Genomic DNA, 23574 nt, shown 5'->3' with positions numbered 1-23574 from the left:
CCATCTCAGCTGGTTCGATCAAGGAATGTGTTACTAATTTTTGACAGTGACGGTTGGTCTACAGTTAACTTAAGTCAAGGTTGTGATAGTTGCTCTACAGTTAACTTAAGAAAAGCTTGGACCACAAGTTAGCTATGAAAGCTAATAACATACTTTCTGCTTCTTTATCTAATATACAAGGATGTAGTCAGTTCAGAAGTGTTGAAAAAAATGTAGAGTGGACAAGTTTTAGCATATGCACTAAAAACAAACAACAAACAAAAAACCCAAGGGACCTGCATAGATTCCTCAACTCATTTTGAAGTTTACAGATTCAAATTTGGAGAAATTGTCATATAACCTGCTAACTTTGTTTAATGTGTACTCTAGAGAGCCTGAGAAAATGTGAATGTGTCCTTTCAGAATGTCTATTATCAGAGCAGCAAGGTAACGGAGCAGCTGCGGATAGAGCCTGATTGATTTGCGACGCCTGGCACCCACAGGAGCTGGGTAAATAGATGCTTGCTGCCGAGTGGATGGGGTGGAGTTAGAATAAGAAAGCTTATAGGAATGTGCCTCTCGTCCTTTTCCGGCTTGTGCCAAGCTGCTCAAAAAAAAGGAAAACTTGATTAGTAAGGAATCAGATGTTCTCCTTCCTGCGGAGAAGGCTCAGGGAAGGCAAAATGAGCAGGGTGCTGCAGGCATTAATTCTGATTAGGAAAGCAGGAAGCAAAATAATCTCATCTCACCAAAAATTACAGCAGGTCATCCGAGGCTTCCTGTGAAATTTGAAGACAGCCTCCTGTAAGGACTATTGACTTTATTTATTTTAGGGGGGCAGGCAACTAGGTTTACTTGCTTATTTTTAGAGGAGGTACTGGGGATTGAACCCAGGACCTTGTGTATGCTAAGCATGCCCTCTACCACTTGAGCTATATCCTCCCTCCCAGGACTATTGACTTTAGAGACTCTCTGAAGCTCAGACTGTAGAGCCTGAGTCCCACTTGGGTATGAATTCAGGTTTTGAAACTTATCCTTCTCTTGAGTCCTAGTAGGGCAATTAGAATTAAATTAAAGTGGATCATGAACAGTTAAACTGTAGAAAGAAAAGTGCTAAATCATATTTAGGCATTCATATTTCTTCACGTTTTGCTCTAATCCTTTGGTATTTTTATTTTTATTTATTTTATGGAAGTATAGTTGACTTATAATACTATATTAATTTCAGGAGTACAACAGAGTAACTTAGTATTTTTATAGACTATATTCCATATAAAGTTTTTACAAAATATTGCCTACATTCCCTGTGCTGTACATTACATCCCTGTAACTTACCTGTGTTATACCCGGCAGTGCGCACTTCTTAATCCCCCTCCCCTATTTTGCCCCTCCCCTACCCCTTCCTCTGCAACCATTCATCTGTTCTCCCTGTGAGTCTGTCTCTGTTTTGTTATATTTATTCATTAGTTTTATTCTTTAGATTTTACATACAAGTGAAAACATATAGTATTTTTGGATGTTTTTAAGTGTTTATATTCATACTTAATTATGATTTATTTTATTTAGGAGGGTTTTTTTTTTTTCCGGTCTAAATGACTGGCTAAGTTTGCAATAGAGACCTAAGGGGACGTTTGTGAGCCCCTAACTCCCACTCCTCCTCAGAGAACTGCCTTTTCTCCCTGGACCTCAGCCAGAGTGACCTCCCTACATAGCCCTGCTTCCCAGCACAGCTGATTGGCTCCTTGTGGACACGGGCTCAGGCCGAGACGGGCCCCCCTCTCTGTCTGGGGAACTTGGACTTGGCATGCTAGGAATAGATTCTAGGGAGTGTGGGAAGATGTTTGGATGCTGGACATATAACTTGGGAGCTTGGGGTCAACTAAGGGCTATAAAAGCAGACAGAGCTAGTCTCGTGAAAACATATGAAGCACACATGCTGACCAAAAAAAACAGGTGGAAATATGTGACCCGAGAACAGGAGAAATAGCTTCCTGGGCTCCCAACGGCTTGACAGATTCTGCTTCCGGCTTTCCCAAGTTCTAATCCTTCTTAGGTGAAAAATCCCGGTGTTCCTTCTAGTAAACCTTTTTTAGCTGAAGTCAGTTGAAAATGGGTTCTTTCACCTGCTTCCAAAAGAAGCTGAGGCTGAGTATTTTTTGGCACAGTCCTGGCTCCGGGGGAAAGCCGTGCTCGCTGGTCCTGCAGGCCACAAACCAGGCACCACCTGTATCCTATGCCGTTAGGCAAGTACAAAGCAGAGGTATGTCCCGGGGTCAGACACCTGCCTGCATCCTGTCTCAGATCTGCCTCCATCCAGCCATGTGACCTGGAGCACCTTATACAGCTTCACTGTGCCTCCCTCTCCCCTTCTGCGGGAGTGGTATCCCAAAGCCACCTCTTTGCACTTCTGAAAGGTGCCGAGTGGGCGCTCGGTAGATCCTGGTTTCCTTCCATGAAAGTGAGAGTTTCTTCCACTTAGAAAATGTAGGTGTCCAGCTCCTATATTTATCTGATTATTACTGTGCTTGGAAACCTTGAGCTCTACAAATAAAGATCTTAAAAAAAATACCCAGAGTATTTCACACTCATCCACGGTCCATTTTAAAAGATGGAGCAAAGCTGGCTGGTGGAAGTGGTCTGCTGCCTGTCTGGCTGCGAGACTGGAGAAGGGGACCAGATACCAGGAAGGAACAGGATCAGGGGAGTGGAGCATCCTTACAAGCTTTATCAAATTTAATCCTCACAAACAATCATATTCCTATTCTAGGGATGAGGAAGCTGAGTCCAGAATATCTTTGTAAATTTCGCTGGTCCCATGGGTGACACTGGGAGGACCAGAACCATGACACAAAGCCCTGATCTTAACTGCTGCACCTAATACTCCCACAGCCTACAGCGATAAAACACTCCTTCCTACCTCACAGTATGTTGATACTGTCTCAGAGAAGTAACAAGGTGTCACCCAGAATAAGCTGGGTATACTGCCCTCCCTTAATCTTTATAAAAAATTCAGTTGCTGGGGGAGGGGATAGCTCAGTGGTAGAGTCCATGCTTAGTGTGCATGAGGTCCTGGGTTCAACCATCATTAAAAAAAAAAAAAATCAGCTGCCGAGATCTAGTTTTTCCAGTTTTGATATGGCTCAGTGATTTTCTGGAAAACAAGCCCATGCAGAAATGGATTACTTCCCCTTACCCAGGTATGAAGTCCTGCCTGACTCTGCCTGGTCCAAGTCCCACCTCCCTGACCTTCACCTCTCCATGATCACTTTCCTTCTCTGGAAATATAAGTGTCAACATAGCATGAACATCAGAAGAGTGTTCTGAGCATTAAACAACATAAACCACGGGGGGCACCACATGGAATGCCCAGCAGATAATGAACACTCAAAAATGGTAGTTATTAAGCGTAGCATCCTACGGCTCACCTGCCTTCGCCTGGCAAAAGTGGCATCCTTCACTTTTAATCAAGTTTACACCTTTACGTATTTATTCCCTTGCTCCACAAACACCTATTAATGACAGTGCTATCACAGCACAGACATGCACCTAAATCGATCTTCAGGGTTAGGGAAGAGATGGCTCAGAGAAGTGAAGAAATGGGGAGGGGCGCTGTCAGCAGAGAACAATGTAGACCAAAGGCCAGGATGCAGCAGGAGTTACGACGCATTCTGGGAACAAGTAGCTCACTTTTAAGACATAAAGTCAGAGCACATGTTCTCAGGAGCAGAATAATCAAGGGTTTTCCATCTCACTCTGTTTGGATAAAAGCCAAAGCAGTTACAACAAATGGTCTACAAGACCGTTTCTGATCCGCCTCACCCCATCCCTGTCTCTCTCCCCTTCTCTCCTCCAGCCGCACTAGCCTTCTCACAGACCCCTGAAATCACCCCAGGGCCTTTGCACTTAGTCTCCTCCCCCAGATGTCTACTTGGCTTGCTCCCTCAGCTCCTTCAAGTCTGCATTCAAGTATCACCTCCTCGATGAGGTATTTCCTGAACACCCTCTTCTAAATGCACCATCCTCGCCTCTCATTCCCTGCTCCTTCCTCACTTTATTTCTCCCCATTGAACCCACTGCCTTCTGATAGGCTCCATCTGTCTCCCCAGACAGAATGAAGTTCCATGAGGTCTGGGACTGTGTTTCTGTTCATGGCTTTATTCCCAGTGCCAAGAAAAGGACAGGGCCTGGAACTTGATAAATGCTTATTGAATAGAGTCAGTGTGGTCCCTCACAAAAATGGCTAAAACAAAAGGGAAATTGTCAAAAGCTGATCACATGGAGACCTGTGTGCTAAGATAAGGAGATGGAACCTAAGCCTAGATCCCAGGAGAAGCCATGAAGGATGGGTGACAGCAAGGTGTGGTCTGATCAGAGTCATGTTTTAGAGCAATCTCTCTGGCTGGTGTGCGGAGTTGAGACTGGGGGCAGGGAGCACAGGGAAAGCCAGCAAGACCAGTTCAGAGACTAAGGCTGTAATCCTGCTGAGAAGTTATGAAGACCTTAATGGAAACTGTGACCATTGGGATTGGAGCAAAAGGGACAGAGTGACAAGCATCTCAAGGGAGAATCTGTAGGACACTGACAGGGTGACAACAGCAAATACCTAAGAGGGGATGTGATGTCTTAAATGACTTCTTGGTTTCTGTTAGGGAGTATGGGTAGCAGTTTGGGGAAGGACTGAGTGCGATTTTGCATATATTAAATTTTATGTGCCACTGAAGATGCTCATAACTAGACACAGGGATTTGACGTTCAGTGAAGATCTGCGTTAGACAAAGGAATCTCATCGCATAAATAGCAGTTGCCGGAAACCCGGCTGAAATTGTAGGTCTCAGAATTTTAATGGAAGCCTTACAGTGGCATCCTGCAGTTGGGGCTGAGAGATGGTAGGGAGCATTCCCACTGATAGGAATCAGGTGGGAAATAGATTTTACTCTCTCTCCAGGTAGAATTTGGAATGAGTTATCCCAATATAATCCCATATGACAACTGACTCTGTGGAATAATTAGGGATAGCACCATTATTCACCTACATTATGGGTGCGTTAGGTCTTGTGGGCTAGTCTAGGAGCCTAACCACCTCCTGCATTAATGCTGTTTCCCTGGTAAAATGTACACCCCATTCACAAGCTGAGGACTACTGAGACTGTAAGATGAGAAATCTCCACAGCAGCCCACATGGTGCAGAATTCCAGTTGTACCTTGTGAATTCTTCCACCTAAAGGACAACTATTTCATAAAATGTGAGTGAAGTATGTTCCTGACTCCCAAGTGGGTTGTTGATGCTAAGGAACACAGATCATCCACACAGTATCACAGCTGAAGCTCTGGGATGGAAAGAGTCCTGGAGGGGAAGAGTACGGACAAAAGAGAGGAATGATCCCAGGACATGATAACTGAACCCTGGGGCACAGATATATGAGAATGCATTATAAAACTTGGCAAGCATGTTAACACACAGAGTCTGTGGAATTCAGAGTGCAGGATTTGGATAAAATAACTGGCTTTACTAGTGGGGATTCTTTGGGTTGCAATTAAAAGAAATTCAAACTGTCTTAAGAAAGAAGGAAAGGAAGGAAAGGGAAGGGAAGGGAAAGAAAGAAAGAAAAGAAAAGGAAAGGAAAGGAGGAAGAAAGGAAGGAAGAATGAAAGAAAGGAAGGAAGGAAAAAGAGGGAGTGCTGTTGGCTAACACATCTGTAAAGTAAAGGGGTAAAGACCACAGCTTCAGGCACAACTGGATCCAGGGGCCCAAATGATGGTTACCGGTCAGTTTAGTTCTTTACCATCTCTTGACTCTAGTTTCTTGTATGTGGGCTGCTTATCAAGCAAGTTAATCCTTCATAGAAGCAAGATGGCTGCCATCAGTTTCAGGTTTATGTTTTGTTTTTCCCAACAACTGTAACAGAAAGAGGATGCCTCTTTTATCAGTCACTCCAATGAGAGCAGTGACCACAACTGACTGGATGAGCTTGGGTCACGGGCCACCCCGACACTAACACTATGGACACAGGGAATAGAATCCCTATTAGCTCAGCCCTCAGTTACATGCAACCCAAATGTAATCGGGCTTGAAGTAGGAGAAATGAGTGAATCCCCAAGGAAAATATGGATTCTTTTATCGGAAGGAGAAACAGATGCTGGGCAGCAAGAATATCAGATGTCTCAGGGGAACCCGGCTGGGGGAACCTTCCTTAGAAGCTTCTCTTCTGCAGAAGGCCTCTTTGAGGGCTGATCCAAGGGTGATGATGGCCCTGGTGAGCTCAAGGAGTCAAAAAAGATTTCACATCAGGTGTAGAGAGAATGGATGTTGACTGAGGACATACCTCCCACCTATGAACACATTTAGCTCAGCCCTCTCTGTCCCACTCAGCTTCCTTGGGTATGGTACCCAATGAGTTGGTTTTAATACCCAGCCTTCCTCAGTGTCCAGTGTCATTTTGATCTCTGCTGCTATTTGGAGAATAATTGAGAAGGAGGAAAAGGAAATTAAGTTCAGCAGTTCTTGAGACTGAGGTGAATATGGAAACAGAGCACATTTCTGAAACTTGTGGGTGTGCTTTGACGCAGTCTCCCCCTCCCCGGTCCCTCACTTCACAGTTTCATAATAGGTGTGGCCCACCTTTAGGTCATACTCCTAAAAAAGGAGAAATTATTATACTACATGCAGGGAGACTGAATGATAGGACCTGCCAGATCTCCTATTTTATGTGGCAGGGGAAGAGGGGATAGGCTGAGGCAAAGAAGGACTAAAGGTGGACCCAGCTCAGGCACCAAGGGACTGATATCAGTAGCTGCTTTAGTAAAGCAGGCTGCACCGGTCACAGGATGGGCCTGAGATGAGAGAGGTAAAGTTCTAACTGGTGATCAGGACAGCAAGAGAAGGCGAACAGGAAGCCTAGAGACACTGCATGAAACAACAGGAGCTCCGGGGTCCAGAATCCAGTTGCTCTAACAGTAGTGCTACGGCCAGGTGGGGAGAGTGTGAGAGTCAGTCCCTAGAGGTAATTCAAGCTCAAAGACAACAGGAGTTAACAAGGAGAGGATATACAACGAAAGCCGGATAGGTACACAGCTGTCCGAATGGACTCATTTAGATAATACATGGGACTCTGGAGTAGGTCCAAGGTCAGGATGCCTGGACATTGCTCCATAAATCTTAAGATGTAGCTTTTTAAGTTCAACATCTGATATTAACCAATAATATGTTCAGAAACCTTCCTAAGTCCTACTCTGCTGGGGCCAACTTTATAAGCTGGTGTTAAAACAGCGTTTTTCAGTGAATTCTTTATTAAACTTGCTCTTGACTTACGATCTGTCAACAAAGTGAGTTGCTGTCTCCTAAAATATGGATTCAGCTTTTCTAAGTCCCACACCTTGGCTGGGCACTCCTTTAGGAAAGGTTTCTCTTTTGATGGATATTTTCCTGCTGAAAAAGGTCATCAATTCTTTCAGTCTGTGCTCTTGTCATGCCTGGAGCATTTATGCCTTACTTAAGCCTTTCATTATAATCAGCTGCCCTTAGCTTGCTATCCCCTGCCAGGGCTTTGCCTCAATCACATAACCATTAGAACAACTACCCTTTTCGCTGTGGATCAAGTTATCTTTGGGGTGCCCTATGTAAATGAGAACACTTCAAAATGCTAATTTATAATAAGCCAAAAGTTGACTGACAGAGTAATAATAACACTACCATGAGTGGACTGCCGAGAAGGCCAAATGGATGGACCAAGGAAGAACGTGGCCAGGAAAAAGAAGTGAGCTGACTAAAAGCATGGACAGAAAAGAAAAGAGAGAAAGAGAAACACAGGCACGCAGTGATTGCCTGTAGCGGGGGTAGGGGTGGTATTAGGCCAGAATTGAAAGGGAAAAAGATTAATCTTTTTGTTACTGTCATGATGATTGTGTAACAGGAAACAACAGAAGACTTGGAAGTCTCCAGGAAAAATGAGTGAATCTGATAAGAGGAACTGACAGGATAAAGACCTGAAAAAATACATATGAGAAAGGCAAGTAGGACAAATAAAGAAGGGGGAAAAAAAGGAAAAGCAATAAGGAAATTTTTTAAGAAAAGAAATATAATCATAGTATACCTTTTGGCTCTTTGGTGAACAATGTTTGCTAATGATATGATTACAGTCTACCCTTGAACAACACACGTTTGAGCTGCATGGGTCCACTTATATGCCAATTTTTAAAATAAAGTCGGACTACAGTACTACATGATCTGCAGCTGGCAGAGACACAGATGCAGAACCACGGATATGTCCAACTGTAAAGTCATTCACAGATTCTTGACTCCAACTGTAAAGTCCAACTGTAAAGTGATACATAGATTCTTGACTGTGAAGAGGTCAGCACCCCTAACCCCCGAGTTGTTCAAGATTCAACTATATAAACGATATCCTTATATTAGAAGGATGGGAGACAGGGAGTGTAAGAGAGCTAAATTCTCAACCATTATTTCAGGATGTAAATAGATAATATCTAAAGTTGCTACATCAAGAAATAGGTAAAGGAGCTTATCATTTGGAAAACAGCTCAAAGAGTTAAAAATGGTTGCCTCCAGAGAGCAGCAAAGGAGGTTGGACAGGAGATGGCTGGCTTCTCTGTATCCCTTTGTGCTATCCAATTATTTTTAGTTTGCATGGGACTTAGTGTCAGGAAAAGCTTTACTGAGCACCTGCCCTGTGCTAAGTATTATACACACACATTATTTCACATAAACCTCACAAAAACAACACTTCTCTAGCGCTTACTGCCAGGTAATATGCAATTTACTACCTTTACCAACTCGTTCAATCTCTGCAACAACTTGATGAAGTGGTTAATCTTATTTTGCCCATTTAACAGAAGAGGAAATTGAGGCACAGAAGATGAAAACCTTGCCTGAGGTCACACAGATGACAGTGGTGGAGCCCAGGAAACCCATCTTGTAGTCTCTGCACTCTGCCTGTTCTCCAACAAAGCCAACGTGTAGATATTATCATCTCCACTTTGGAGATGAGGAGACGTGGGGAGGCACAAAGCCATATTTCTAAGATCACAGAGATAGTATGTTACAGGATCTGTTTGACTATGGGTTAGCTTATCTTTAACACCCACACTCCATCTCTCCACAGCATCATGCAAATTTGTGCTTAAAAAGACCATATAGTTATAAACAACAAAGTCTGAATGTTTAGCACAGGGGACTACATTCAATATCTTGTATTAACCTAAAATGAAAAAGAATATGAAAAAGAAAATATATGTGTGTGTGTATAACTGAATCAGTATGCTGTACACCATAAACACAACATTGTAAATCAACCATACATCAATAAAAAAAAATGAGATAGTCATGAACAAGACTAAGACATCCATTCTCACCACTGCTATTTAATGTAGTGCTGAAAGTTCTAGCCAGTGCAATAAGGTAAGAAAAGAAAAAGAAAAGAAAGGAAATGAAAGGCAAGGCAAGGCACACTGATCAAAAAAGGAAGAAATAAAGTGGTCCATATTTGCAGATGACATGATATTCTACATAGAAAATCCAAGGAATCTACAAAATACAACTAGAATAAATGAGTTCGACAAGGTCACAGGATATAAGATAAACATACAAAAATCTATTATATGTCTATATACTAACAATAAACACATGGAAACCAAAATTAAAAATGTAGCACTATTTACAACTGCTCAAAAAGATGAAATAGTTAGGTATAACAAAATATGTATAAGAATTATATGCTAAAAATTATGAGATCAAAGATCTAAATATAGAGACGTACCATGTTCATGAATTAGAAAACTCCACATAGTAAATGACGTCAATTCTCCCCTAATTGATACACACGTTTAAAATAATTCCTATTTGGTCTTTTGTGTTGTCCACTTTGCTAAACCCTCAAAGAGCTTATAATCTAATCAGCTGAAGGAGAAATCAAACAGTCATCGAACAACAAAATAGAGTAAAATAAAGACACAATGGTTCTATGATAAAGCATATGGGAGACTGATTTTATATAAGAGCAATGAGAGAATGCCTCTCTGACAAGGTGATACTTGCCATACGGAGACAGAAATGTAAGGAGTCCATAAAGACTGAAGCAAGAATGACCAAAGTAAAAGAAACAGCAAGAGCTCTGATGTGGAGGAATGAGTTTGAAAGTGTTCCAAGAACAGAAGAAGTCCAGTGTAGCTGGAGCAAAATGAGTAAGATGGAAAAATGGACTGAAGGGAGTTTGGAGAGAGAAGAAGGGGCCAAATCCTACAAGACCTTGAAAAGGCATTATAATGCGTTTTATCCTTAGGAAACAACTGATAGGGGATGAAATGATCTGATTCCAATTCAGACTGAATGATCCCTCTGGCCACTCTGTAGGGAATGCTTTGGAGAGGAGCAGGATGAAAGCAAGAGAAGTGGATGGGAGACCACTGCAGTAAATAATCCAGGAAGGAGATAATGGTGGTGACTTTAGCTAAGGCAGTGGCAAGAAAACAAGAAGGTATGGATGAATTTTGGAGGCAGAGTCAAGAGCACCTACTGATGGATTGAAAAAAAAAAAAATAGGACAAGGGAAAGGGAGGGATCAAAGACAACTCCCAGGTCTTTTAGCTTGAGCAGCTGGAAGAACCATGATGCTATTTGCTAAGATGATGAAGATCATGGGATAAATGAGCATACAGACAGGAGGAGTTGAGAAATCAAGCGTTGAACATATTAAGACTGAAGGGACAACCAACTGAAAAATGCCAGCGAGACTCTCTGGTGCCAAAAAGAGAGGTCCGGGGTAGAGGCTGAAAGGGGACATCTTCAGCATATAAATCGGTGGTTCTTCACCCTGGCTGCTCAATAAATTACCTAAAGGGCTTTTTAAGTGTGGGACTGCCCAGACGCTACCACCAAATAAATCAATCAGACGCTGTGGAGGTGGAGCCCAGGCATCAGACCTTCTAAGGAAAACTTATGTTTAGAGACTGTGGAAAGGAGAGGGAACCAGCAAAAGAAGACCAAAAAGTGGCCAGTGATGTAGGAAGTCACGCAGGAGATGCGGCTCATGGAAGCTGAGCAGGGACTATCCCAAAAAGGAGATAAAATACTACTACACAGGGATGTTATGAGAATTCACTGAACGATACACACAAAAGCACTTCATAAATTACTAATTAATTAACAAATACCAGATGAGGTATTATCATCATCCAGGGGGAGATTATTCTCCTCCTGGTATGACAGTCCTACCTGTGCCACAGAGAAAGGGTATTTCCAACAAAGCTGACCCTTAGAGAAATGCTGGGGAGGGAGGACCACCCCTACTTCTTACAATTATGAGAAGCAAGCAAAACTCCTGTGATCATGAGGATTAAACAGATTAATGCTCACTACGTTTATCTCAAGGCCCAGCACATCATCATCACCACCATCATATAGTAATAATAATAATAATAATTGAAGTGAACACATAATGCTTTCTACTTGCCAGACAAAGTTCTAAGTGCTTTATATATATTTACTCAGCATTCAAAAAGGTTAGCTACTAATTTATTGTTGTCGGTTGTTGTTATGATTAATTTCAAATGATTTTGGTTTCCCGAATGGGCACTAGGGGAAGGTAAAGAGATGAGTTGGACATTCCTGAACCCTTGTTCTGATGTGGAGGTTAACAATGGCCTTGTAAGATTCCTCTGGAAGTGTAGAGAAGATGAGACCTGTCCTGAGAGCAGTGTACGGGCCTCCAGAGCCACAAGTCAGTTCTAGGACCACCTGGAAGACAGTGGGATTGTCCTATGGGAGGGCCGTGTCCCACAGTGGTACCCGAATTCCTGTACAGAGGCTGTGTCTTAGGCAGGTTCACAGCTACACGTGAATGCATCTGAACATAGAGACAACTTCACGCTGGGACCTTCAGCTCAACTACTGATCACCCACAGATATCACATACTTAAGACTCACCTTGGCTTTGTGAAGTAGAGATGGTTATCCCCGTTCTACAAGTGAGGCGGAGGTTTAGAGAGGTTAAAAACTTGCCCAGATTCACACAGCCAGGAACTATCAGAGTCAGGGCTCAAAATGAATACCCTAAATCCAAGTTCAGACTTTTCTTCTACTAGGCTAGTCTTTTTTTTTTTTTTTTTTTTTTTTTTTTTACCAAATTTTGAGGTATGGCTAAATTAAAAGAACTCAAAAACAAAACCCAGAAAGATTTCACATTCAATACACTAAGGGATAAATAAAAGATGGCATATTTATTGTACAGAATATATACAGTAAAATGAATAAACTAGGTCAATGTATATCAGCATAATGGGTTTCAAATACACTGACTTGACTGAAAAAGGCAACTTGGCACAATGATCCATCGAGTATAGTATTGACTAAAAGAAGTGATTTCTAGGAGTACAGGTTCTGGGACTAATGCAGAGTGAAGAGGGGATATTTTTGGGACCAGAGCAATCTGTGGTTAAAACTCTTTGACATTATCTATTTCCGAACTCTCCCCATTTTTCCTTAACGCCATCCTTACTGCTGTCTTCCTCCTTTCTCTTCCAGTCTCCTCCTCTTCTCTCTCTCTCTACTTATCTCGCTCCCCCTCAATCTCTCTCTCTTCTAGAATCCCCTAATCTAAGTTCCATGAGTGGGTTTCAGAGAAACTTTAAGTCCCCTGACATTAGAAGCAAAATTCTGTATTTCTGAGTATTATTCCTAGGGAATGGGTCCATAGTTTTCATCAGATTATCAGAGAGGTCAGTGTCCCATCAGATTATAATTCAAGGGGAAAATTTTTTCAAAGAAACCCGTAGTTCTGATGCAGTTTCCTTGGTCTATCATGCCCTGAGAGTAAGAGCTGTTTCTCATCAGAAGAAAAAAATAAAACAGAGAAAAATACAAAGTGATTTGTTCTGACCCTGTATCCACTAGCCCCTGGGAGAAAATGCCCGGCCTGTGGAAACATAACCACCTCCATCCTCCCTAGGCTGCCAGGCCTCCCATCCGTCATTCAAGGCAGGCTCTGGGCAGCAGCAGCTGGCCTCCGTCACTGCCACTCATGACCCTTTCCATCAGATGTCAGGGTCTAGCTCTGGCCAGCTTGTTGACAATTATGAGGATTTTTTCTAACCCAGCCAAACCGCCTCTGCACCATCAGAGCTCCAGAGCTGGGGAAACAAGAGACCAGGAAAGGATAACCCGCCCTGTAGAAGACACCCCAGCAGAGGGCCCAAGCCCACGGCTCCAGGCAAAGCTCCAGGCGCTCCCTGGGGCCTGGGCTCTCCGTGGGCTCCTCTGTAACCTGGGGTTGTCGGGCCCCATGGTTCTCTGCTCTAAGTTCATAGGTTGTCTGGGGAGACAAATGAGACGGGGACAGTGAAGACACACACCGGGGGTCAAGCTGAGGGTCAGCGAGGTGGCTCTGCTGATCTCGGCTGCCTTGCTCACAGGGTTGGGTACCAGCTGGCTGTCAGCTGATCTAGACTGGCCTCTGCTCCAAGCGTCTCCCATTCCCCAGCACACTAGCCTGGGCATGCCTCACGGTGAACTGAAAGTGCAAGAGACAGCAAGCTCTGAGCCTATTTTAAGCCTTTGCTTGCCTCCCATTTGGCTAACACCCCATGGGTCAAAGCAAGTCACAGGGCCACGTCCAGAGTCAGAGACTGGGCTTGTCACCCTGCCCACAGTGAGCAGGCTCCACAAGCCAGGTGAGAGCCTGCATTTGGGGGTCAGGCTCTGCCTCTTACCAGGGATGTCTCTTAAATTCTCCGAGCAAATAAGGCAGTATTTTTCACCTATCTGATTAATGAAAACAAATTTTTTTATGGTGGTAACACACTGTCCAGAACAGAGGTGGGGAAATAGGCACCTTAACATGCATATAGGTGGGATTTTATTATCTTTTTAAAGGGCAAGTGACTCATATTTATTGTGGTAGGCTGCAGAACAGCCCGAAATTCTTCTCAGCCCTGTGTGCATTTCCCCTTTTCAGTGTAACTTGGCAGCCCCTCCTCCCATGAATCTGGGTTAGTCATGTGACTTGTTTAGGCCAAAGGGGTGATAGCAAGTGTGACCCACGCAGAGGTTTTAACAGCACTTGTACATTGGGAACTGCTGCTCTCTGCTGTCCTTGGAAGCCTGAGACGGCTATGCAGATGAGCCCAAGCCAGCCTGCTCTAGGACGAGAGACCACGCGGAGGAGGAAAACTGAGGTTCCTCGGTGGACCTGAGTGGACAATGGACAGATGCATCAGCGAGCCCAGCCAAGATTGGCCACGCCTGGCCTAGACCAGAAGAGCCCCTGAGCGGATCCCAGACCAGACTCCCAAATCCCACAATCCCAGGATGAGCTAATAAAAGATGCCAACTCATTTCATCATATCCTCATAAGGGGCAGTGTCTTTCACAAATAGAGCTACAATCTAATTTCACTCAATGGATACCTGGTAAACCCCTACTGTTACACGCTGGGATAGCTCTAGACACTGATGATATAAAAATGGGGAGAAAAAAAAGATGAAAAATATTCCTGCTTCATAAAGCTTGTGTTCCAGGGGTAAGAGGCAGAAATGTTTTAAATTACTATGTCCGATACATTGAACAAAAATGATAAGCGCTCTGGAGAAAAAAAATAATAGTGTATAACACAACGTCGCAGGCAGCACTTCAGTGGAGAGGGGATGCAATATTAAATGGGAAAGCCGGACAAGACCTCTGCGAGGAGGAGGTAAAGTGATTAGAGGTCTGATGAAGATGAGGGAGCCTCACTGAAATCTAGGGGACAAGTCTTCCTGGGAGAGGGAGCAGCAAATGCAAAGATGGGCTTCCAAGGGCGAGCTGCAGCCAAGGGGGGAGTGTAGGGTTTGAAAGCAGAGAGATGAAAGCGGGGCAAGGCTGTGTAGGGCCTTCTGGGCCACTATATGCAGGTTTTTTTTTTATAAACTCTTATACTGTTCTTATTTTTTAAACCAAATGGGTATGTCCCTTTCAAGACAATAATTTTAAAGAAATATATAGAGCAAAAACGAATAGCAGTCCTGAGCTGCTCACCCAGGTTCCATGTTAGTGGACTTTACGTGCATTTTATCATAATCCCTGGTCACTGCGTTCTTAGAGCTTTCTGGAGCCTGCAGGAGAGGACTGTGATTGTTGAGCACAGGATGCCCTCTGCTGGTCACCTTTGGATGAGCGCCCAGAAGAATCGCCAGAAGAAGCTAAGTCACTGTCCCAGGAGAAAGCAGATAACCAGTTATCAGAACATCCCGTATTCCTTGACAGTCAAGCTTAACCGTCTCAGGAAACCCTTGAAGGAGAGGGTTAGAGAAGGAGACATTTCCAAAGTGTCACACATTCATTTTCCATCCATATATTACACTTTGAAAGGACTTGTTCATTTGATCCTCCACAAACCCCTGCAGGGCAAGCCCATTGCACAGGTGAGAGGATTGAGGCTTGCACTCAGTCTCATTACCCACTTCATGGCAAAACCTGGGGAAGAGGCAAGATCTCCCAGCCCCTACTCCAGCACACCTGGAGGGCAATAAAGGGGAGATGCCTGGTTCAAAGTCACAAATGTTAAGCAGCAAATTCAACATAAAAAGCCAAGACTCGTCATCACTCCAAGACTCCTTCTCATGGTCCCTTCCTGCCCTGCCCTGAATCCCCATCACAGGCCCACAGTGATTCTGGTTTTGGATATGAAGGGTTTACAGCTTTTGGCAGGAGGGTGGAGGGTGGCTTGGTGGGTGGGGAAGGCCGGGACCCTTCACCATGGGCCCACGTCACTCTATCCCTAATTTTGATCTGTACTTCTTTCCTTAGCGTCTCCTGCTCCCCTGCATCTTCCCCATCTAGGAAGTAGCCAAAGCCTCCTATACCCATGTCCTCGGGGTAGAGCTGCAGAGATACAAAGAGAAAGAAAAGCCTGGATGCTCACTTTCTTAGTTTTAAAAATAGGCTTTTGAAACTGACAGCAGAGGAAATCACTTGGGAGGAAAAGTTCCTGTTTTTCCAAAACCTGGGCTTGCGGTATCAGTCACCAAGGCCCTGAAGAACTAGGCATCAGGTTTAGGTCACAGACCACAAAGTTGGAGGGTGAGAGGTCATGTTTTCCTGCCCTCTGAGGAGATAAAGCTCCCTGGGACTGAGGGAGAAGCGGGGAGAGTCTGAGAGGAAGCAAGAGGTCATTGCTAATCCTTGTCTGGAGGAAGGGGCTTGCTCATGCCCCACCTGCCTTGGCTGAGTCTTGAGGGGAAGGGAGATGGGAGACAGAACTCTCAGATCAAACTGAAAAACCAAAAGTAAGTAGAAGAGACCTGTGGCCACACACTCCCAACCCCATCATCACCAACCTCATGCAGCAACAGTAGAACAGAAATGGCATCTGGTCAACCCGAACCAAGGAGGCCAGAGACTTTCAACTGCCATGGGTTCAGGAGACCACCTGAAGTTTCCCACTCTCCCCTGACTCTACTCCACCCGGGAAGTCTCCACAGGTAGCTGAGGGACGGCTGCTGGACCCGAGGAGCCCTGGCAATTCAGCCAAGACCAATACAAAGTAAACCTGGGAACTGATAAGCAGGGCCATCCTGGTGGATGCCAGACGAGATGGACGAGAGTGAGTCTGGACCACCAACACTGTGGAACTGGGTGAGTGCCACTTCCCCCAGAACACAGACACAAGTAGGGATGGAGAAAACAAGTAACTGACAGAGACTAATCTGAAATGACCGAGTAAAGCTTGAATTGACTGAGATTATGTTCCCCTCTTCAGCCCAGTGGGAATAGACACCAAGATATAGGCAGTAAGTATGCTCATTGTTCCTGGGACGTCATTGCTTCTAGGCCATCTCAGACATAGACAGATACAGATAGACAGGCAGACACATACATACATGAACTTATTTCTGTATTTTTTACCTATACTTAAAGGCATGAATTCACACTGATACTTCCAGTTCCGATCCAACACCCCTGGATTTATTCTCGCTTTTCCTTGTCCTACATTTTCCCCTTTCTCTGGCAGTGAGAAACCTGTCTCTCATTGTCCACAATATATTTCCTTATTAGGATACACACAAGAGTTTCAGAATTGTTAATTTAAAAAAAAACACCTTGAGGGGTTGTTTCTAAAATACAAAAAATTTTAAAAAGAGAGAAAGAAAGGAGAGAAAAGCAGAGCCCAAAATAGGCACTGAAGGATACCACAGATATAAAAACAGATCTTTCCAACAAGTCAGCAAGAAGCCCAAGCTCACAGATGAGAATCTCTTGCTCCTGTTCCAGCAGGAAGAGAACCTCACATCTGAATGCTGGTTTCGCCGAATGTAAACGTCTAAGCTCAAAATGGCTTTCCCTCACAAATTTGAAAACACTGATGAAATTGCCTTGCAGGGGCTTCTAGATTCATCCTCCGTATTTCTTACCTTCTCTCTCATAATTTCTTTCCTTTCCTTTCTGTTGTCCTTTCACTCCACATGCTGGGACACCATCCGAGGTTTTATTTTCAATGGTGTCTTTTCAATGATTTTATCTATCTTGAGTTTTTATATCAGCGTGCTCATTTCAAGATCTTTAATGGTTCTTTTTCATATCAGTCTGTAAAATGTTTTGTGAATGTTATTTCTCATCTAATAACTCTTAAAACTCGAGTTGTATTTATTTTATTTTATTTTTAGAGGAGGTAGTGGGGATTGAACCCAGGACCTCATGCATGCTAAGCACACGTTCTACCACTGAGCTACTACCCTCGTCCTATATTTATTTTAAAGTCTTGCTTTCCCACGTTTCCTATTTCTCTGTTTCCTTGTGTGTTAGTTTTCCATTTAGTCAACTTGGTACCTACTTTTTGATGTTATTTTCCAAATATTTTTCTGATTCCTGAAGGTGTGCTTACCTTTCAATTGACAAAAAGAATAACCTAGGATCTCCAAGAAATTTTTTAAAAAATGTAAAACCAGACACCCACATAAGAAAAAAATAATCATAATATCATCCGACTTCTTAACAACACTGAATATCAAAAGATGAAGAAGCAACGTCTATAAAGTTTTGAGGGGAAGTTATGTAGAATCTAGACTTCTATCTCTAGTCCAACCTACAAAGAAAACCAGTACCATAAAAGAAAAGCCCCAAGCTCATGAAAGAGAAAACTAACCCTTCAAGAATTACAGGCAGTTGAGGAAGCAAAAGAAAATGTTAAAATTGTATAATTAATAGTTTCAGAAATATTCAATGAGAAATCACATACATTAAAAAATCCTGTTAGGAAAAATGATTACTTGGAAACTAACAAACCACGTTCACTATGATTTAAGGTCATATATGGACAGCATTGCATCATGGAGCTGATGTCTGAATTCATGATCTGAACCATCAAGCTAAGCGACTCCCAGAATGAATCATAAAAGGACAAAAAGATTAAAATCCTTAGGTAAACAAAGTTTCAGAGAAGTAGAGAATAGACACAGAATTTCCACAACTTGCCTATCAGTAGTTCTGGGAAAAAGGAACACAAAGAATGAAGGGGATAAAACAACAAAAGAAATAAAACAGGAAAAACTTTCCCCACAGCAAGGAAATATAAGTCTATGAACAACCAGACTATGCATAAAGTGCAATAAAATAAAGTCACTTTTCAGACATTCAAGGATTCAAAAAATTGACCTTTCATTCTTCGGAAAAAAAAAAAAACACCTTCATTCCTAAAAAAGAAAATCAGAAAAAGAGGAAAACACAGAATCCAAAATACAATGGAGCCAACCTAGGAATAAACGAGAGGGAAACCCCTGGACATTCGTGTAGCAGGTCCAGGAAGCAACTAGTTTATATCTAAGCTGGACGCCGGAGGGCTCCGGGTGAGACGTTTTGGAAAGAAGACTCCACTCAGCAGTTAGAAATATGGTTACACTTAAGGAAATCATGAAGACATGCTTCTTAGGTTATGGAGAAAAGAAAAAAAAAAAAAAGGAACGGCAATTAGAAGTTCCAGAACCAAAAAAAAAAAAAAAAAAAAGCTGCATAAGAAAGTGAGGGTCCAAATACCCAAACATAAGCCATCCTAAGTGTTAAGTGATTTTGAGCAACTGACAGAGTCTAAGAAAAGAGAATCCCCTTCATTCTGATACCCTGGCGCACTTACCTTCAAGCACACAGCTTTAGCGACCTAAGATCGTATTTTCCTTTCTAGGAGTCCAATCATACAACTTCGCTCTGCAATGAAAGGAGTTTATATTATCATGATATATACAGTATCATCATAATAAGTAGTGTTTATTCATTTTCAATTTCTGTACCAAACCTATTAGCAAAATGTAAATGTTATGAACCTTGCAATGCACGGAAGTTGGGAGGCAGAGGAAAGTGAAAAACGTAGGATATTTCTACATCTTTGATAGTATCAAAAGATATTGTCTAAATGCAACAAGAAATTAAAGTTTATAGATCTTACTTACCTTATAGGAATAATTGTTAGAACTACAAATAATAAAGTAGCTAGTTAAATTTGGAGGTGGGAGTTTTAAGTAAGACCATTCCTTAACTTTCTTTTTTGTGGGGAGGAGGGTGGTTAGGCTTATTTGTTTATTTACTTACTTATTTTTAATGGAGGTGCTGGGGATTGAACCCAGGGCCTCACGCATGCTAGGCATGCGCTCTACCACTGAGGTATAACCTTTCCCGGCCCTCATTCTTAACTTTCAAAATAGAGCTTCAGTAAATGCTGTCTGTATATGATAAATTTAAAAAGTAAAAGTATAAAAATATCATTTGTTATGAAAGTAACAAGCAGAATAATTAAAAAGAGAAATGCTTAAAAAGTAGGTTATCCTGAGGAGTGGAATGAGGGGTGGGAAGTCTGGAAAAATTCTTGCCTTTCATGTTATGCCTTTCTGTACTGCTTAGCTTCCCCCCCCCCATATTTGCACTCTAATTTAATAATGATTTTTTAATGTGTTAAAATATTAGGGCAACCACTCAAGAACAGAATAGGATCTATAACTTCCAAAACCCAATATGGAAAAAAATGAACCAAAGAAACTCAATCAATGCAATGATATGCAGGCAAGTAGGGGAGGGGGACAAAGAACAAGGAAGGACTGTAAACAGAAAACATACAATATGATGGGGGGAAAAAGACACAAAACTCTTAAAAGGCAAATGGATCAGAAGGTAAATCAACTGTATTAAAGGAGAGAAACATATTCATTTCAGAAATAAATTTACAAAAGGTTTGGATCCATTATATATGTCATGTTAACAGCAATAATTCAAATTGTAAATTCAGGGAGGCCCTTAGGAGAAAAAGACTTGAGAAGAAGAGAGAACAGAGGGTTGTACATTCTTAGGGTCCCAGGAATGAGATGAGCCAATACCACAGCTGAACCCAGCCAGGTGCAGCCAGGGGTCCAGCTGTGACTGAACGAGGCCAAGGCCATGTCTGACCACTCAGACAGTGTTATGGGCTGAACTGTGTGCCCTCCAAATCCGTATGTTCAAGTCCTAACCCCCAGTACCTCAGAATGTGACTGTATTTGGAGCCAGGGTCTTTTACGAGATGATTAAGATGATAATCATCAAGGTGGACCGTAATCCAACGTGACTTGTGTCCTTCCGGAAGAAAGAAGACCATGTGAGGACACAGGGAGAAGACGGCCACCCATGCGCAAGGAGAGAGGCCTCAGACGAAACCAACCCTGCTGACACCTTGATCTCAGACCTCTAGCCTCCAGAGCGTGAGAAAATAACTTTGTTGTTCAAGCCCCACACTGTGTGGCAGGCTGTTACAGCAGCCCTAGGAAACTAATAACAGAGGGTCCCTTTCGTCGACGATGACGTTATAATCAGAAAATGCACATGCCCATGAAATGGACAGAATAAGCAGCAATTACAGGCAGAACAGCCAGCCCCACCCTGGCAGGAGGCCTGGGCAGGGGTGGGGAGGTTCTGTGCAGTCAGCACAGGATAAGAGGGAGAGATGGGCTTGGGCTGTAAACTCAAGGAACTGGGCAGAAGCTGCGAGCTCAGGAAACTCTTGGCTACTGCAGTTCTACTCTGTCTTTCAGTGACATGGTCATAATTTAGGTAGAAAATGTTGGTAAATCTATGTCACCTAATTCGTTTATCTGACAACCACTGATTAGTGGAAGGAGAGACCCACACACGTAAAAGCAGGGCTCGTTCGCCTGACAGCTTCATGGACCCGCTTACTAGGGTCAGAGAGCCATCTGCCTTTGTTTGTTTTTCTCATCCTTTGCTGCTGCCAAGAAAGACTGGGCCTAATTAAAGAAATTAGGATACAGAAAAGGGAGTCAACAAAGTCCATCAACAATCGCCAATTAAAAGACAAAGACTCAAAGGAAGGATGGGCAAAAAGATCAATGGCAGAGAATAGCGTCCAGGAAGACGCACACCTACTCAATCCACTTACTTTCAACAAAGGTGCCAAGTCAGTGCAGTGAAGAAAGAGAAGAATTTTTAACAAATGATGCTGGAACAATTAGAAATAATAAAAATAAAAGAACCTCCACCTTTGCCTCGCTCCATACACACACATGAATTTGAAATGGACCATCAACAGACATGCAAAAGGCTCAAAGCCCCATTTTTTTTTTAAGGGAAAACCACTTAAACAGAAAGTTCACGTGCCAGCAAGCACAGGAAAAGGTGCTCAATGCCACTAGTCATCAGGGAAATGCAAAAGACAGAGACGCTTTGTTTCTCTGTCCTGTTACCCAACTATGAGCTGTACGTTCCTAAAGCAAAAATAACTCCCTTAAAAACATGTAGGAAATGAAAGGGATGGAAAGTCAGCACTGTCATTCATCGTTAAGAATGTAATCGGCACAGCTTTTTGGAGAGCAATTCGGCAGAATTTAACATCATTTTATGCAATAATCTTTGACCCAGTGATATCAATTGTAGGATAATCTAAAGAAAACTCACCCCTATGCACAAAGATGCATAAGCAGACCTATTCATTGCAGATTTGTTTGGAAGAGTGAAAATCTAGAAACTCTGTAAAATGCCCTTTAATATGGGAAAGGTTAAGTAAGTTATGGTGAAACCATTATTCATATGATAAATGCGACTGTTAAAATCACAGGGTAGATTTCTATATCCTGACATGGAGAGATCTCCAAGGTATACAGACTTATTGCTAAGTAAAAAGGAGGTCACCGAACAGTGTAAATGGTTCTATTTACATATTAAAGAATTACGTCCTTATAAAGATGCGCATTTTATAATAAAGGCAAAGGTAAACTTCTAGCACGATACACATGGAAATGTAACACTGTCCACCTCTGTGCACAAGGAGTGAGGAAACCTTTCATCACTTTTTACTCTTTCTATGTTATGTGAATTGTTTATAACCAAGATGATTTACTTATTACCTATGTAATTAAAACAAAGTACTAAAAACTGCTTTTTAAAGTACTGAATATTAATTATTAATGGAACTAACACTTACAAGGTTATGCCCCACACTCTGTACTAAGAAAACCTTACATACATTATCTCACTTAACCCCACACAATGGGCAATGGTAAGCATTTTTTATTACATGAGGAAGTTGAAGCTTAGAAAGTTTGTTAGTGGGGCAACAGCACCTTCAAATCATCTGAGGAGTGATTCTGAAAAAAATTTGATGATTGGACCTTGTCTTAAATCTACAGAATCAGATCTCTGTGGGTAGGGTCCAAGATTTGTGTTTTATAGTCAGAGCTCCCAAAGGTGACTCTAGTGTGCAGTCAGGGCTGAGAACCAATGATTGACATTGATTCTCATTGTGAGGTCACAGCGCTTGTAAATGGTATGGCAGAGGCCGGGATTCAGAGCTAGACTGCCACTTCATACACACTGACAGAGACGGAGATAGAGACAGAGAAAGAGATGACACAGACATGGGCAAAAACATACATACTGAATTTCTTCAACTACTGATGAAGATCATCTCAAGAATAAAGGGACCATGCACTATTTCTTCTTCTTACTCTTTCCAGTAACCCTTCCTCTGTATCCGTCTCCTGCAGTGGTCCCTGAAACTCCCAGGGGGAGATGCTTCAAATGGTTAACAGCACAGGCCCTGACCAATCAGAACAGACCCTGGACTCGGCATGGGAGCAGGAGTCAGGCTTTCCCCTTTTGATCACTGGATCCTGAAGGGGTGGGGGCTCCCCAGGGAAAGCAGGTGGGATGCCACCAAGCAAGCTCAAGACAGCAGCTGTTCACTAACTGGTGTGGAAACAGTCCAGTATTTTGCTAACTAGTACAGTAGTGCCAGTGTCTGCCTGTACCTAGACTGAGGTCAGAGGGGTTTTTGTTTGCTTGTTCGTTTTTGAATGTTTTTTAAAAGTTGCTCTAAGACAATCTGCCGGTCAGGCAACTATTTTATGTCTCTACCTAGAGACTGCTTGTTGAATGTCAGGATGAAAAGGAAGGGGCTGGCATGCAATCTGTGATCCACACCGGGCTGCTCCACCAGCTGCTGTGTGCCTAGCAGCCCCCGTTCCCTGGCCGACTCATTCCCAGCTCCAAGGGGGTTTGTCACTTTGCTGGTTATTGCTACGTTTCCATCCTGAAGTGGCAGCTCCAGTTGTGTTTCCCAGATAATTTCCAAGATGCT

The 23574-nt window shown here is 42.8% G+C and overlaps 1 long non-coding RNA gene across 1 annotated transcript in view; it reads right to left on the bottom strand.

The window, feature by feature from the left end:
* The window catches only part of LOC116147202 (uncharacterized), a 187105-nt gene that overhangs the window by 157713 nt on the left and 5818 nt on the right, over positions 1 to 23574 (bottom strand). Inside the window, exon 3 of the long non-coding RNA XR_010377684.1 lies at positions 19093 to 19163. This is a non-coding gene — a long non-coding RNA (uncharacterized LOC116147202). The remainder of the gene's footprint in view (positions 1 to 19092; positions 19164 to 23574) is intronic.

The sequence above is a fragment of the Camelus dromedarius genome, chromosome 24, assembly GCF_036321535.1.
Source record: "Camelus dromedarius isolate mCamDro1 chromosome 24, mCamDro1.pat, whole genome shotgun sequence".
NCBI lineage: Eukaryota > Metazoa > Chordata > Mammalia > Artiodactyla > Camelidae > Camelus > Camelus dromedarius.
The sequence above is the reverse complement of the archived record's forward strand: the minus strand, read 5'-3'. Positions and strand labels throughout refer to the sequence as shown.